Raw genomic sequence first — 18824 nt, forward strand, 5'->3', positions numbered from 1 at the left:
CCAAACACATTAGCATTCACAAAGCTTGGATTTCAACTCAGAAAGACAATGAGAACTAGGGAGAAGACAACAGTGGACCAGAAATCCAGACCCATTTTCAGAAGGACAAAATGGATGGAGGGATAACTGACTTAGAGCTAGTTGAAACTTGGATGACTAAAAAAAGGAAAGAGGTTAGTCTGCACCAGTGAATCTCAGAAAGTCTTTGGAACGGGAAGTCTCAGAATATTTTTAAGATGGTGGTGTATTGTGGGGCTGAAGGTAGCAGGATTAGTTGAAAATCTGAATGAAGAGTAGGAACTCCACCCCCCTCACCTTTCTGAACTTTACACAGCAAGGTGATTGCCCCTCCTCCAGAGTAATAAGATTTCTAGCAGGGATGCTGCAGGCCCAGTGTGATGAGATAGAGGCTCTGCACTGACAGTAGGGATCTGGGCAAGTCCACACAAAAGGCAACAAATCCCCCACACCCGGTTTGGCCACATGCTCTGGCACTGGCTGTTGGACATACGCTTCCAGGCATAAAGCCAGAGGATTCTTCCCTGGAGAATGTGTATAGCTCCAGGGAAAATACCTAAGCTTACTGGTACTTGGTGATTTCCCAGCAAAAAGGCCAGCTTGCCACCTGATTTTAGCAGTGCAGTCAGCCAGTGAGGCTGGCTCACAGATGTTCCCATCAGCTTCTTGCTCTCTCACTCTGAAATGTGGATTGCATGACTCCCCCATGGAGATGTTCTTCAGCGAAACAGGAGAAATGAAGCAAGATAGTGGTTAACATGAACTCCAGGAAGCTATGGGCTCCAACAGAAGGCAAAAGTATTAGGCTTAGCAACAGTCCATACTGGAGCAGGACAGAGGGCTCCAGAAAGTATGCTCTGAGAAAGAAGAAATGGAATTTGATAAACTAGTTCATCTGATTATGTGCAAAATAATCTTCAAGAGAAGTTTGTAATTCAGTTGCAGAGTTTTAAGAAATATTAGTAATAGGGATATAAAAAGCTAAAAAATAAAAATAAAAATTATAAGCCCTAGAAATGTTAAAGAGTTATGTGAGAGGGCTTCCCTGGTGGCGCAGTGGTTGAGAGTCCGCCTGCCGATGCAGGGGACACGGGTTCGTGCCCTGGTCCGGGAAGATCCCACATGCCGCGGAGCGGCTGGGCCCGTGAGCCATGGCTGCTGAGCCTGCGCGTCCGGAGCCTGTGCTCCGCAACGGGAGAGGCCACAACAGTGAGAGGCCCACGTACTACAAAAAAAAAAAAGACTTATGTGAGAAATGAAATGACATTGAATATAATATTAGGCTCACTAGTAAATAGTAAGTATCACTTACGTAGTCACAATATTTTAAAATGAGTTTTTAATTAACAAAAACGTGTGTTACAACTACAGAGAGGATGGAAATAAGTAAAATGATGAGAAAAGTGGGAGAGTTCTAAATTCTAATCTTCGAATATTAGGAGCATAAGCATATTCTCTAGAAACAAAAAGGTAACAGAAGAAAGTTATGTTAAAAACTGTTTCCCTCTCAGAATAGGGGTTAGAGTTGGGTTTCTGTTGTTATTACCTACCTTGTAAGAATCATTTGACTTTTTAAAATAACAGGCAAGTATGATATTGATAAAAATAGAGTGAACAATCACATATAGGTGACTTACCTAACTCTAATTTTTCAGTTGCATAGACAGTATTGTATCGCTCTATGACCCTGGGAAAGCTACTTAACTTTTGAGAAGCCTTAGTTTCCTCATTTGCAAAATGGAGATGATGACGATGATTATAACAATAAAAATAACCTCATATGAATGTTATAAAGAGAGAAGAGAATGACGCATACAAAGCATTTGGTATAGTGCTTGGTACGTATTGTCCATGTTGGGTATTATTAATACTACTTTAATACAGATGTATTTGCCTCTCTAATCCATTAAGTTTTTGATAAGCTATGGGAAAGCAGATTACATCTGAATAGCACTTAACTGAATAGTTACTTAATTAACCTTTAAAACCAGAAATGATCATGTCTGGATATTTAATCAATTTCTAGCCAAAGGTCCTATCACTAATAAAGTTTTTACTTCTAAGGCCAGTTAGAGTTATTTATGAGAACTCTTTAAGTTTGCTGTTTTAAAGTGAAGAATTAGCTTGTGTATTCTGTTTTAAAATAGAAAAAATAAAAAGCTTTTAGCGTATATCGACTTCTATTGCTAAATGTTTAAAAATTCTAAGGTGGACTTTCATGATTTCCGCTGTCTTTTGTATAATGATAACTATTCCTTCTTGTCATGTACGTGACAGATTGTGAATGCTCATTTGATGGTGAAGAATGAGTGCAAATAATGACTACAGCTTGCTTTAGCTAATTTTGAAAATGTTATTCTTACTGTATTATATCTTTGGCAATGCAAAGCTCTGGATGTTTATAGCTTTTTTAATCCTGTGCATGAATAAACAGGTTATTAAAACCTGTCTCTGAAGATGTACTGAAGAAAACCTCCAGAGCATTTAGTACTAGCGCATGTATTTTCTGGACTATTTTGTCACTAATATTCTGCCTTGTATTCTTTAGTTAACTTTTTACTTGGGAATGCTGTATCTCTTCAACTAGACTGAAAACACTTTAGGGCAAAATACAAAAAAAATGTGAATATATGAATATATCTGCCTATTTTTGCAAAAAGAAGCATAGGAGGGATACACAAGACAGTGAAATGGTTACCTATAGAGGCGGTGGGAATGGGGTGGAAGCTAGAGTAGGCATACTCTGAGTATGCCTTTCAATGTAGTTTTGACTTTTGAACCATGTTAATGTTCTACTTATCAAAAATAAAATTCAGTCAAAAAGAACTTTAAAAAAAATTTTTTAAAGAAGTAAGCCTGAAGATAGAGTATGAACAGAAGCAAAGGGTATAACTATTTATCAAATTGCATAGACACAGAAGAATGAGTTCAGGCAACTTTAAACACAGTACTCTGAGTGTATGCTTAGTAGGATATATTATGAGCAGAAAGAGAATTTCAGACAAATCTTTATCTTTCTGTAGTGGTTTATTGTTGTTAATTTGTTGATACGGTAATTAGGAAATTCTTTACTGGAAGATAAAGCAAATAAATAAATATGTTGATATCAGTTTTCTAACCATGGCAGAAGAGAGTTATAAGTACGGAATGAGGGAAAGTGAGAAAGAACCCTTGTAGCATTGGGTTATAAGTGGAAGCATCAGTATGAAATGCTGATTTAAAATAAAGGAAAAAAAATTAATAATATATGTATTTAAAATACATTAAATTTATAATATATACATGTATAAAATTATATATATATTTAATAAGTCTGATGACTGAAAGGGCCTAGAGACAATGATGCTCAGTGGTTTTTGATACTCAGTGGTAAAACTACTGAGTAAAGTGTTTTGGGGGAATAAAATATAGTCCCATAGTCAAGTATCAATCAGATTATTGATTAATTACGAGGGAAAAGTACTTTTAAAATAGAGAGAGCTGGCACAGGCATCACCATAACCAAGTGATCAAAACTGTCACCGTCAACAATGGAGAAAACTGAAAGTACAAGCTTCTTGATCTGACACCATGGGAAGCACACACCACCCAAAATGTTTAAGTCAGATTCGTTTATGGGGAAATAGCAAACAATTCCAGATTGTGAGACATTCTACAAAACAACTCGCCTGATTCTTAAAATGTTAGTAACAAATTATTTTATTTAAAAAACTAAAAGATTAAAACAGATGAAAGAGAAATGACAACAAAATGTACTATATGATCCTTGACTGGATCCTGAGTGATTTTTAAAAATCAGCTATGAAGAACATTTTGGGGACAATTAGGGAAATATGAATATAGAATGTGTATTGGGTAGGAATATTTTACCTGTGCTGTTTCCTGATCAGATGATTATATCATGATTAAGTAAAATAATGCCCCTATTCTCTTAAGTGGTTAAGCAAAAAAGAAGAAAAAAGTAAGAGGTGTGTGTGTGTGTGTGTGTGTGTGTGTGTGTGTGTGTGTGAGAGAGAGAGAGAGAGAGAGAGAGAGGCAGAGACTTGAAATGTTTCATTAATTGAAAGCTGGAAGGAAATAATTTGAGAAACAGATTATGCCATGCATTCTTTTTTTAAAAAGTGCTTTAGTAAATTCTTTGCCAGAACAGATTTAGTGAAGATTTTAATATTGCAAAAGAAATGATGTGGATTGGAGGCAATTAGCATGTTTCCTAAAATGCGGGAGAGATGTTAGTTAAATGTTTTGAAAATATTCGATCAAATAATACTGAGAAATTTAAATGAAAATCTCTCTAAGTTGGTAATTCAGGTGGGCAATCCTCTCTTTCCCTTTGAGAATTGCCTGTCACCATCTGTTTATTGGGAAAATGAATAATCCTTAGCTAAAATAATGTATATTAAAATAATAGTATATTTCCATTTTGCACATGAAATTGAATCACTGTTTGCCTCCTAGCTCAGTCAGCTTTGTGAAGAACCACACAGCAAACCTGGGCAAGCACCATACGTGCTGTGAAGGCGCTCCACCTGCCTCAGAAGCCAAGGGCTGTTCTGTCTTTACATTGCTTTTCACCGCAGCACTGCTGTGCTTTCCTGTGCCGACTTCCCACCATCAGCGGGGCTTTAGACAGAGCTGTTTATCGTAATGGTAAACAACTACCAGTGCAATTAAGAGACACCCTCTGGCTTGGGGTCAGACATCTGCCAAGGCTTTGATTATTCTATTTCAATTTACTTCAACAAACAAATACAAAGTGCTTACTGTATGCAGGGCAGGGTCCTGGTGCTCCCTAGGATATAAAGATAAATCACATGTGGTATGTGCCTAAGAGAAGTATATAATCCAGGGAAAGAGGGCTTGAGACAGTTACATCAATATCCGTTATTAAAAGGTAGGGGATGAGAAGTGATTTAAGAGGCAACAAACAATATCCTATGAGCATTTGGTATTCAGAGGTCCCTTGTCTTTAGTACTATCGTTCAGGTCTTTCTCAAAATGGAGCATTGGAGCCCAGTCATCCAGATGGTTTGGGACATTTACAGAACCATGATTCATAGATGTGAGATCTGGTTGTATTTTTTTTTAATTGCCCTGCTTTCTGATGTTAATTATTGCAGCTAGGCTGCCAAGCAAACATCTGTTCAGGGTTGGATTCTGGATGCAGGCTTGTTGCTTTGGCTCATCTTGCTGGAAACTATTCTTTCTTCACATGGAGTATTATATAATCTTCATGAATACTGAATAGTATGTATAGGTCATCAAACTGTTTCAAGTCAGCACATAGCTAGAAGATTCACAGGAAAGGAGAAAACAACAAATAAATATACTGACGTATATACGAAAGCTTACAATTAGTAAAAAAAGATGTTTAAACCACACATATAAAAAAGAAAAATATTGCCATTTTTGCTTATCACATTAAAGGCAAAAGTATCAGAGGTTTTCTTTGGTTGTTTTACTTTGCATGCTTGTTTTTTTAATGATGGTACTAATCAGAGCAAGTTGTGGTGAAATGGTTACTATCATGGACTGTAAATAAATACGGCTTTTGGAGAGCAGTTTGGCAGTATGTGTCAGGAGTCTTAATAATAATCATGTTCTTTGACCCAATAATTCCAATTCTGGGAATCTATCCTAAGGAAATAATCTGAAATACAGAAGAAGCTTCATGCATGAAGTTATTCATCACCACATTATTTATAATAGCATAAAATTGGAAGGAGTCTCCACAGGTTAACTGTGGGTCCTCTACTTTCTGAAATATTATACAACATTCTGAAATGATGATTATAAGTGGTAATAACATGGAAAATGCTCATGTTGTGTTATATGGAAAGGCAGGATGCCAAATTGAATTTAGTGTGCGTGTAGAATAAATACAGTATATTCTAGAAGGATATATATGAAGGTGTTAATATTGTTCACATTTGGATGATAAGACAAAACCTAATTTTTCCCCTTTTTCTGTTTTCCACATTTCCTTTATAAAATCATTTATGCACAAACACAAGAGACCCCAAGACTATTATCAAACACTTCCCTACACTCCAGGGCCCCAGTATGATTGATATCTGATTTCCAGTTAGTTCTAGCAAGTGAGAAATAGGTCTACCAGACCTATTTCGTTTAGGGAGAAAAAATATGTTTCTGTTCTTCCTCAAAATGATGATATTATTCAACAGTTAACAAAACTTACATGGTTCCATTGTATATAGTAAGGATCTAGTGAAATTTTGGTCAGCCAGTAACACTGCTGGCAGCTAGCGCATTCAAACAAAAGCAAAAAAAAAAAAATCAGTGCCCCTTAATCGGAGCAGCCTAGGGACACTTTAGAGGAGTTGGACTAGGAAGGATGGGCTGACCATTAGAGAGGCCCAGAAGTGTTTCCTTTCCTACCTCCCAGCCTTTTTTCTTTCCATTAACATGTTGGGTACAGTAGTTGAGCCTGTGTCCAGTCAAGGATGTGTCTCTTCCCCTTAAGGAAGGCTGGGCTTCCAGCCCATGTGAGTTCTCTGCCCTGGTAGTTATAACTGATCTTTTTATCTTCTTAGAGCTATTGATCAAGGCTAATTTGACTGTCACCCCCCTCCCTCCCAGAACCCCTTAGAATGATCCAGAACAGCACATTAATTATTCTTCCTACAAGCCTACAGTATACACTAGACAAAACAAATAAAATCACATTTCCTCCCGTATAATTAGTGCTTCCCCTGGGCTAGTGGCCCCGTGCTCCCCTTTATCATCTCTATCTGTGCTCCCTGCTTGACCCTTAGCCTTCTGTGGCTAGAGATCCATTACCTGAAAACTACCTGGAAAACCAACACTAGTTATGTTAACCTCTTTTGGAATTTCAGCAAATATTCATTAAGCACCTATCCTGTGCCAGGTAGTGAGTCAGGTATATGAAATGCAAGAATAAACAAGGCAGAGTTTCTGCCCTCAAAAAAATTTATAGGATAATGGAAAATACAAGCAATCAGTCTGTAATAGGATAAATAAAATGACAGGAATGAGCACAGGCTGCTACAGATTTGACGTCTAAGCTAAGACCTGCAGAATTTAGGCAAGACGCATGTGCATGAATCATGTCCCAGGTAGAAGGAACAGCAGGTTCTAGAGGCAAACTAGTGTATGACTGGGGCATAGCTTGCGATGGGGCAATGGCAATAGGGAATCCAGAAAAGCCATCAAATCATTAATTGGATCTTTATTTCATATACAAAGGGGTTTTCACTTAATCCTGAAGCACAAAGTTATCATCATTGAAATTTTAATTAGTGGAGTATCATGACCAGATTTGTGTTTTAGAAAGAGTACTCCAGAGCCTGGGCTAACTTCATGGCAGTGGAGATCAAAAGATATAAATGGTTCTTTGAAGTATGAATAAAATGGAATTTTGTTGATTGATTGGTTGAGGGAGCGACAGGCAAAGAAAAGTCAGGAGGGAGAATACCTTGTTTTCTGGTTTCTGTGCCACTCACAGGAATAAGGAACATGAAGGACAGTGAGCTGTCAGGGAGAGATGGGGAGGTGATGAGTTTGGTTTTAGGCTGAGTTTGAGGTATGTGACTGAAGACATCAAGTAAGTAATTGCATGTAGATATCAGAAGCTCAGTAGAGAGATTTGGGCTGGAGGTTTACGTGGGGAAGCCTTCTGCATATGTGTGGACTTGAAACCATAGGGGTGAAGGAATAACTCTCAGAGAACAATCTGTAATAAACAGAGCCTTGGAAACCCCGGAAGTTTTAAGAGATAGACATAGGAAGAATTCACAAAAGGGACAGAAGGAAGTACTGAGAACCAAGAGAATGTGATGTCCTAGGGGTCAAGAAAGGAGCAGAGGTCAGCAGGGTCAGTGCTGCAGAGGAGGCAAGTAAGATAAGGATTCATGAGGGCAGTTAGGAAGGAGGAGGTCATTGGTAATTTTGTAGAGAGTGACTTAAAGTGGAGGGGTGAGACAGATTGTAGTGGGTTTTTAAATGTGGACACAGAGACAAGAACATTAAATAATCTTTCAGTTAGCTTGGCTGAAAAATGGAGGGAAACTAAGATGTAGAGACTAAGGCATATAGGGGTCCTAATGAGTTTTTATTTCATTTTGCTTTTTTGATGGGAGAAACTTGAGCACATCTTGATTCACATGCTTGAATCACATGCTTGATTGTCTGAAGTTACCAGAGAGAGTTGAGATTCCTGACAAGGCAGGTAGAAATATTCATCTTGGGAAGCTTGGAAGGCCTTGCTTTCTACCAAAGAGGAAGGAAGGGTGGAAGAGAATGTATGGGGAACAGAAAGTTGAAGGGGTTCTCAGCTGAACACATTATATTTTACCGTGTCAAGTGGGAGTGAGGTTGTTGATTGCGTGTGTATCAGTCACCTGAAAGGAAAGGTTGGGGTGAGGACTTGAGGAGGAGGTGGAAATTAGAAACTGTTTCATAGGTAAAGAAGGAGTGACCTAGAGGGACCCAGAGAAAGGCTGCTGCTCAATGATGACAGCCCAGATGCGCTTGGGACCATCTGCTTGTCTACAGACTGCTTATGCTCATCCAAGTATCATGTTTCGAAAGGCATGTACTGCTTTTCATTAGGCATTTAAGAATTCTGGGTGGCCTCTAGCGACATGGCATTATTATTCCAGGTGACTAATTTTGCCAAGTCTGGAGAGGCGTCTGCAGGGGCTTGCTTAGTGACAATGTGTCCAGGCTCTGGCAGTGACTGGGTTTGGATTAAAGCTTCAATAAGTATTAGCTGCTGCTGTCATCATCACCATCATTCAGTTCACTGTGACAATACCAGAAGTTTCAGGAAGGTTTACAATTTAAGCCTTTACTATAGAGCACGAACATGTCATCAGAGCTCCACTTTTCTGTGGTAGAAAGAATGACAAAAGGCACTGGGCATTCCTGTTTTGAGAGGACAAAACTAAAACAAATATTAAAAACCTTTCTCACAAAAAAAGAATCAAAGTTAGATGTTTATCAGTTGAGTCTTTTTAGTAGGCAGGTTTCCGTATGCAATCCCTAAACTCTCTAAGAATCGCATTGCTTTCCTGGATGACCCTTGATTTCATGGAAGAACAGGTGGGTATGTAAATGATTTAACTGCCCAAATCTGTCTCCCTTACTAGATGAAAAAAATTAAAACAAATACAAAAGAACCACAATGTACTCATAGTACAGTAGCATTTTTTTCACATGCAAAGAGTAACAGTAGAGTAATAGTAATAGTAAAAGATAATTTCAGGATCCCAGGTTAGGATCCCCTGATATACATATATATATATATATATACACTCTGAGTAGTTCTAAGAGGATTTAACTTCTGGAATATAATGGCAAAATTTATTGTAATTCAATATAAAAATGAGGTAAGAACATATAATAAAACTGGAAATAGTACTAATACAAAACAGTATTAGTATATATATAAAGTATTTTTATATAGTATTCATAAGTGCTTTATAAAAAACTTCTAAATTATTTTTCTCCCTTTACAATTTTTCCTTTTTTTTTTTTTTTTTTTTTTTTTGCGGTATGTGGGCCTCTCATTGTTGTGGCCTCTCCCGTTGTGGAGCACAGGCTCCGGACGCGCAGGCTCAGCGGCCATGGCTCACGGGCCCAGCCACTCCGCGGGGCATGAACCCGCGTCCCCTGTATCGGAAGGCGGACTCTCAACCACTGCGCCACCAGGGAAGCCCAAGTATAAGGGTTTTTAAAAACAACTTGAATTTCATTTTTACTTATGATTATTTTCTCTGTTAGAATATGGTGATGTGTTCTACTCTTTCCGTATAGCTCACAGTCTTCTGTTGTGGTCTCTGTTTTACCATCTTCCTCTATACTTTATCTTAGCTAATTTTCTTAAGTGATTTGTTATTTCAATGAAAACAATCTCATTTGAGCAGTCTCCGTTCTAATGCAAGAGCAATATTTACCTCGTTGGCCAGCAGCAAAGTCAAGAGGTTTTCATCATTGTACTGTAGTCTCCTAAAGAAAAGAAGCTCAGCTGAAGCAGGATGGGGTTTTCTCAAGTGTATGTGCAGTAAATCAAGACATTTAACACTGTGGGTATACCAGGTATTCCAACCCTTTTTCACTCTAACCACAAAACTTTTCATTCACCAGGCTAGCCTTTTAGGATACCTCTCTAGCTCAATCATATTTTTAAAAGAGATTTCTGTACTCCTAGGCAAAGATTTCTCCCTACTTTGGAGGTATTAAAATTCAAACATCGAAAGAGAAGACACTTTTTATTAAAAAAAACACATTTTTTTCCTCTTTTCATATTCATATACATTTTAACTTTATTCCTGGGAGACAGAAAGGAAAATTTGGTCACTCTACACTAAACAGTGTTTTGTATCTGGAAATAATGAATAGAAGCCAAGAATGGAATTATATTTTTCTTTCTCGAATCTAAAAACTCCAGGTAATGAACAGACTATTCCTAGAATTGGGTGCATGGTGCACAAAGATACTTTGTTTTTGGCATGAAAAGGCTCTGTTGAAATTGCTCTTTTTAAGTTAAAAAATGATGTTAACTTGGGTTAAAGTCTAGGAAAGCACTGATGCTTGCCAGTATTGAAAGACCAAAACCTGTAGGGGAAAAAAACCCCCACCAAATATTGAAATGGCTGTGAATAAAAATACAGAACATGTATTTTTAAAGTTTGTCAAACTTGGACTACCTCCAGGTTTACAAGTAGTATCGTAAGGAGTGATTTTGTTGTTCTATTTGTTAAACAAGTTTCAAGAAGAAAGGTTTCTGGATATTATTTTTTTTTAAAAAAAACAAAAAACAAACTATTTTGACATGAGCTCCGTGAAAGGAATGTTGCTTTTTGTGAAGTAGCTGTGATGATGGCAGGACTGTGTGGAATGAGATTCCCACAGGGTTTAGTTGACTTACGAAATGTCTGCTTTCTCCACTGCACCCTGCAGAGGGTTAGGACAGAGCCCAGAATCCATCAGTGCAATGGTAGAGGCTATAAACTTAGACCACCAAGTGTGTTCAGAAACAAACTTAAATAATGTTCATAATTTAGTTTTGATAAGTAAAATCCTGGACCCATAATTCTCAGTATTCTCTCTTGTTTTCAAGACCAGTGCAAAGTTTTGGTTTACTGGTGTTGCTATCTATTCTGTATCTGTCACCTATTAAGAGTCAGAAAACACTGATGCAAAAAAAAATTACTGAATGATAAAAATTGTAACAAAAATACTAGAACATTGGGCTTCCCTGGTGGCGCAGTGGTTAAGAATCTGCCTGCCAATGCAAGGAACACAGGTTTGAGCCCTGGCCCCGGAAGATCCCACATGCCGCGGAGCAACTAAGCCCGTGTGCCACAACTACTGAGCCTGCACTCTAGAGCCCGCAAGCCACAACTACTGAGCCCACATGCCACAACTACTGAAGACTGCGCGCCTAGAGCCCATGCTCCGCAACAAAAGAAGCCACGATAATGAGAAGCCCGTGCACCGCAACAAAGAGTAGCCCCCGCTCACTGCAACTAGAGAAAGCCCGCGCACAGCAACGAAGACCCAACACGCCCCCCAAAAATAAATAAATTTATTAAAAAAAAACCAATACTAGAACATTAAATAAGAAAAAAATAATTCCACAACCTGAAAAATCGTTTTAGTAATTCTTTCTTCTTCCCTCTCAGTTTATATGTTTTTTCATATATGCTTTTACATATTTATAATATACAAATGCAATGTTTATTATGTTTTCTGACCTAACATTATCAGATATGTATTTCATATTATTTTTCATTTTTTTTCTATTTAGGAAATAAGACATAGTCAAATCTACTCATTGCGATCCTTTTCATTCTTCATAGTTTAACTAAAATACCTTCTTCTCCATGAGCAGTCAAACCCAATTCTCCTTTGTGCTTCTCCGCCTGAACCGTGGTTATTTATGCCCAAGTCTCTCTCCCCTAATAAACTGAAAATTGCTTGAAGGTAGTTTATTCATTTTTAAATTCCCCCCAGTAGCTAGTAGAGTGTCTTGTCCATGGTTGACACTGAATAAATATTTGAGTATTTAATTAATCCATAGAATCATTTCCAGCAAAGTGATTTAAAATGAAGTTGAGGTGAGAAGAAATGAGCAGAGCCATAGGAGGAAAATGACAGTAAAAAGAGGAAGTGGTAGTATTAATTTCTGATGAGGTTGAGGTAGAATTTAAATGTAAAAACACCAGATAGAGAGAAGACTATTTATGAAGATATGTCACAAGCCTGTATGCACCAAGAAACACTGCAGTCAAACATATAAACCAAAAATATAAAAACTAGAAGTGCAAAGATAATTTGAAAAAAATTATAGTAAGCAATTTCAATATTCCTCTTTCAGAATCAGATTGAGTAGATAAATTAATGAGCCTATAGAGAAGTTGACTTAAATCATCAAAGCTGTGATTTAATAGAAATCTATATAGAATCTTACTTCTCTTGATTAAATATTTTTAATATCCAAAAAACACTTTTAAAAGATTATGTAATTGGCTAGAAAAGAACCTTAATACATCAAAATTAATAGTTTTTACAGTCTACCTACTCTATTTATAATCAAGTAAATTTTAGAAAAAAAGTTACCAAAGAAAGTTTTAACTGCATAGAAATTAAGAAACACTTAAATAGGAAGTAAAAACAGACTATAAACTGCCTAGAAAATAATGAAGAGAGAACATTTCATACCAAAATTTTTGGAACGTAGCAAAAACTGTATTCATTACTAAAGAGAAAGCAGAAAACAAAGTGATCATAAGAAACTAGAAAAAGAGTAACAAAATGAGACAGAATCAGGGAGAGCATAATACTAAATGTAAAAATCAAAAGAAAGGAAAACTAAAAGAGAGAAAAGCAATATGAAGGATAAGCAAGCCCAAAGCTAATATTTTAAGAAACAAAAGATTAATTGTTTGGGGAGCCTGATTTAGGGACCAAAGTAAAAGTAATGAAAATGAGAAAGAGACAAGATAAGGAAAGAAATAAAAACCACAGAGAGAAAGAGAATATTATTTTTCATCAAGAATATTCTCAGTGAGAGAATATTCAATTGCAACAAAGGTGAAAATCTAGGAAATAGATGGCCTTCCTAGAAGAAGACATACCCTCATGTCTTCTATTATACTTGGCCCATTCACATTTTCTACTTCTTCTTGGGTTCATTTTGGTAACTTATAATTCCTGAGGACTTTTTTCTTTTCCTTTTCCTTTCTTTCAGTTTACTGTGGTTGAGGATAATCCTGTTTCCCCAGTAGCCAGACCACACCTGCATGATGGCTTTGGTTTCTGGGTATCACACTTTTACAAACCAACAACGTAGGAAGAAGGAAAATCTTCAAACAATAGGTGAGGAATAGTTAAAGAAGTGGGATGTTTTCCTGAGAAAAAAGACTGAAGGGACACGACAGCTATCTTCGAGCATTTAACAGTCCCTTACCAAGAACAGTGGGTAAACATGCTACAAGACCCAAGAGAGACTTAAAATTACCTTGGTGTGTACAGGGGAAAAAACTGGAGGAGCTACTACATTACCCATGTCTGGGCTGACATGTCTGTTTTGCAATAATTTTCCTTGAATCCAGTACCTTAAATATACCCACACTTGAGTCAGTGGCTCTAACTGGGCACTAATACTCGTAAATCCTCAAAATCACCTGTATCTGCAAAATTTTGCTTTCTTATGTCACTTTTCAGACTTGTTAAACGAATTTAGTATGATTTGTGGAAGGGCAAAATACTTTTCCATAACTAAACCACCGATGGCTTTTGCTTTTGTTTGCTTTTGGCATTTTTAGGATATTTAAGCATAGTTTGAAAGCCAAGGGAAAGACACCAATGAAGAGGGGGAGAGAGAAGTTATAAAAGGTCTCTTGTGAGCTTTGTAATATATTTTTTTAAAGCTTCCAAAGTTGTTTCTAGTCTCTGAAATTTTCACTTGCCACTTTTAACTGAAATTAAACCTCTGAGTAAAACAAAATTTAAGGTTTCCCTCTCCCACTAGAGTAATACTGATTATTAATCTGTGGTACTGGATTGACTAAAATATTTCCAAAGCTATTTTATGTCTATTAATGTGAACTATATATGTACATTTCCATAATTATGCATCTGTATTTCCATTCTTGGTTAAATTTATTTTTAAAATGGGGACACCTTTGATGTAAATGTATATGATTTGTTTTTCTTTTGTATCTCAGCATTCAGTTCTACAGTATATTCATGTAATTTGTACTTTTAGTTATCTTCCTTTACATATACGCTTTTGGAGGAAGAACACTGAATTATGAATGAGAGTACTGAATTATGAATTACGGATGATTACAGAATTTAAAATGTTCTCCTTGTATAAGAAATAAGCATAAAAGAGTTTCTAATTTCTGAAATTAATTTTGTGAAATAATGCTTTCTGAATATCAACAAAGGTAAATATTAGCAAACTTTTATTGAGTATCCCTATCAGGTACTGTTCCAGGTATTTTATGTAAGTCAACTCGTACAATCCTCTAAACAACCAAATTTGATTGGTAAATTCCGATTTTTACAGATACAGATGCTGGGCAAGAGAAAGATTTAGCAACCAGTAGTAAGGAGCAGAGCCAATTTGAGTCTGGAATCTACTCTTTTAACTATTAACCTCTACAACTTTTTAAGCTAGAGCTAAAGCTTTAGAGCTTACATACACTTTTTGTCAGTTAGAGCATATATTATAATTATACAATTTTAGCGCCAGTAGGGAATCCTAAAGGTGAATCAGTCCATCTCTAAGAGATTTGGTTGTGTGTGTCCCTGGAACTCAAGGACATGCAGCCACATAAATACTAATAACACCAGAATCCTATATCTGATTTCCATTCCAGGGTTCTTTTCATAAATTACCTATGTAGTATCTTTATTTTCTGATTGTAATAAATTGGAATATCTGATTTAAATGAGTGTAATGATGAAAAAGAGTGGACAACATTTAAACAAAGTAAGCTCAAATTTTTTTCTTATAGAAATATTTCCCTCTCTAGTGTATCCAAATATCTAGCCTGTTCTAAAATTTCTACCTTTCAAAAGGTAAAATTGATTATAGTTAAATGAATATGTACACATTCTGTTTATCTGAGCACACACTATGCATTTCTCTCTCAGTCTAAATACTTACTCAGTGATTTGCATTGAAAAAGCCCTCCTTATTAATATTCTTTGAGGATGGATTATAATTTGGGTGTTATCTTCTTAAAGAATCAAGATAAGCTATAGAATCCTAAAAAATTGTTTGCTTAAACCTAATAATATATCTCAGTGTGCTTTTCAAGGAGAAAAATTGGATTAAGTTTATAATTCTTTCCACATATTAAGAAACAGTTTTTACTGCTTGAGTTCCCAAATCTGAACGTGCAATTCACCTATTGGATAAAATTTTACTTAAGTGGATAAGGGAGCATGAAAGTTTGGGTAGTGAGGAAAGAAGAAAGAAGTTTAAGTAACATAAAGGAGGACTGTCTATAGAAAAATACATTTGGCATGATTGAATAGAAAATTAATACTGTACTAATTGTATAGTTATTGTTTTAACTATTTAAACATTATTTTGCTGAATCTTTGAGAGTTATGAGAGCTCAATTAATTAATTCCTTCAAAATTCCATGTCATTTTGGTTTTAATGTTCATTTCCCTGACAACTCATGAAGTTAAACGTATTTTCATATGTTTATTGGTCACTTGAACATCCTCTTGACCATTTATCTGTTGGGTTGGTTGTCTGCCTTTTTTTACTGATTTGGAAGGGCTCTTTATGTATTCTGGATAAGCAAAACCTTATTCTTTACATATTGCAAGTATCTTTTCCAATTCTTATTTGCATTTTCATTCTCTTAACAGTATCTATTGATGAACAGAAGTTTTAAATTTTACTTAGTCAAATTTATCACTTTTTTTAAATGGTGAGTTTTTTTAGTGTCATGTGTAAGCAATCTTTCCCTTCCCTAAGGACATGAAGATATTCTTCTTGACCATCTTTAGAAATTTTATTGTTTCACCTTTTATAATTATAGCTACAGTCTACCTGGTTTGGGGTAGGAATCAAACATATTTTTTTAATAGATATTTAAGTGACCCAGCACACTTTATTGAAGAATAACATTGTCCCCACTGCTCTATAATTTCGAAACATCAAGTGTTCGTATGTAAGTGGTTCTGTTCTGTACTCTTTTTCTGTTCTATTTTTCTGATATTTATCCTTATCTATCCTTGTGCCAGCATCACACTATTGTAATTAATATAGTTTTAGAATCATCTTCTAATTTTGAATTAGAAGATGATTCCCCTCGAAAAAGAGAGAGAGAGAGCAAGAGGGAGAGTGAGAAAGAGAGAGAGAAAATTGCTGGGAATTTTATTAAGATGGCTTGGCATCTGTAGGTCAATATGGACCATATTTACATCTTTAATGAATCTTCCAGTTCAAGAACTTGATATATTTCTCCATTAATTTGCTTCTTTCCATTTTCCCAAAAATATTTCAGATATTTCTGTACAGGGGTATTGAACATTGTTTGTTGCATTTATTCATATTTGATGTTTTTAATGTTATAAGTGATACTATTGCTTAAATATTATTTTGAAATTGCTTGTTACTAGTGTATGGAAGTAAGTTTGATTTTTGTGTATTGACCTATTCAGCAAATTTTCTAAATTCACTTGTTTATCCTAATAGTTTATCTGTAGATTATGTTGGATTTTCTGCATATACAATTATGCAATCTGCAAAAAATGGGGGATTTTATATCTTCATTTCTAATTATTTTATTTTCATTTTTCTTTTTCTCTTCTTGCATTGGCTAGCTCTAGTCAATATTTAGTAATGGTGGCAGTGCGTACTCACCCAATTTCCAGTCTTAAGAAAAAAGCTTTCAATATTTCACCATTGAGTGTTAGGTTTACTGTAGATTTTCTTATATATACTCGTTATTAGATTAAGGAATTTTCATCCTAGTTTGCTAAGATTTTAACATGCATGAATGTTGAATTTATCAGATAACCTTTCCTCTTTCTATTGAGATAATCATATGATGTTTCTCCTTTATTTTATTAATGTGTGAGTTATAGCAATTGATTTTTGAATGTTAAACCAATCTTGCATTTTTGGAATAAGCCCACTTTGATTATGATATATTATCTTTTTCATGTATTGTCTAGATTGGTTTGTTAATGTTTTGTTTAGGATTTTTGCATTTGTGTTTACGAAGAGATTAGTCGGTAGTTTTCCTTTCTTGAAATGTCCTTATCAGGTTTTGGTATCATGATTATGCTGGCCTCATAAAACAACCTGAATAGTGATCCCCCCCCTTTTTTTTCCCCCCTTTTTATCACTATTCACTAAGACTAGTTTTGTAATATCAGTGTTATTTCATCCTTAAATTCTCAGTAGAATTTACCAGCAAGGGACCTGGGGCTGAAGTGTTCTATGTGGGAATGTCTTTTTCCTCTGTTGCTTTTAAGATACTTCCTTTGTATTTGGTACTTGGCACTTTTACTTGATGTGCCTAAGTGGATTTTCCTTACATTTTTCTTGCTTGGGGTTGAGAGAACTTCTGGGATATTTGACTTGATGGTTTTCATTAGTTTTTTAAAAAAATCAAAGGCATCCAGCACAATGCTCTGTAATACCTGCTGAGTAAACAAAGAAGCATATTTATCAGTAAAGCAGCCTTATGGAGAAATGTAGAACCTAAAAATGACTGTGCCTCTCTGCCACAAAGTAATTAATGCACAGAAAGTGCTTCTAACAGTGCCTGGCATGGAGGAGGTGCTGCATACATTTCATGACTATTGTTATTGCTTTTGTTGTGGTATTCTCTTCTCCTCTGCCATACTAATATGTTCCTTTTTAATGATAGAGGAAATCTGAAATCCCTTGGTATTAAGTGAACAAAAGGCCAAGGCACACTGTAAACTATCATGATCAACACTTAAAACCAAGATCAAATTCATAAACCATGCACTTGATAAACTGAGCTTCGAATCCAAGGTTTATATTTTCTCTCTTTTTTTGTTTTTTGAAAGAGTTCATTAATTAATCTGTCACTTTTCCAGTGGTTTCTCTCACCTGTGGCTGTGGCATTAAATTACTTTTGAGTTCTCCCAAGTGACAAATTAGCCATCTAGCTTGAGGTAGTGGATAATTATCTAGTGGATAATTGTGTCTCTTACTAACACCCTTGGAGATTGTTTTAGAATTAAGTAATTTTGTCTTACAAGAATGGACATGTTTTTGTTCAGAATTAGAGAGCATATTTTTCAGTGATATAAATAGTAGTATTAGCATTGACCGCAACAGAAATTTAGACCTTTGTTTTAAGGATGTTAAGTACATAAAATCCTATAAATAGAAGTTAGATGATGTTATTGAAACTGTTAAATTGAAATTAAAGAATTATTGTCATTTTAGGAAATATTTAGTATCGTGATTATGTTTTTTAAAGATTTCTTATTTTCTTTAGACCCATACTGAAATACTTATGAATTGATGAAATATGTACCTTGTTGAATAAATAAATGAATGCACTTTGCTTAATCATGATTATTGGTTTTTAGTGATCTTTTGAGGAAGTTATTCGGAAATTGAGGAAATTATTTGGAAAAGATAGACATGTAGAGGCCAAGAGATTGCATAGGTCATGAGTAGCATTTTATTATGAAAAAGGGGATATTGTTAGTATGAAGAAGTATGAGTAATTCAAAGGATTGTATGAGTAATTGTTCCAAACTGCCAAATATTAGCTTACCAGCAATAATTCAAATTG

At 35.6% G+C, this 18824-nt stretch overlaps 1 protein-coding gene across 3 annotated transcripts in view; it reads left to right on the forward strand.

The window, feature by feature from the left end:
• RNF217 (ring finger protein 217) overlaps positions 1 to 18824 on the forward strand; it is a 131513-nt gene that overhangs the window by 60402 nt on the left and 52287 nt on the right. The gene's annotated exons all lie outside the window — the stretch shown is intronic.

Source organism: Stenella coeruleoalba (assembly GCF_951394435.1).
Source record: "Stenella coeruleoalba genome assembly, chromosome: 12".
Classification (NCBI taxonomy): Eukaryota; Metazoa; Chordata; class Mammalia; order Artiodactyla; family Delphinidae; genus Stenella; species Stenella coeruleoalba.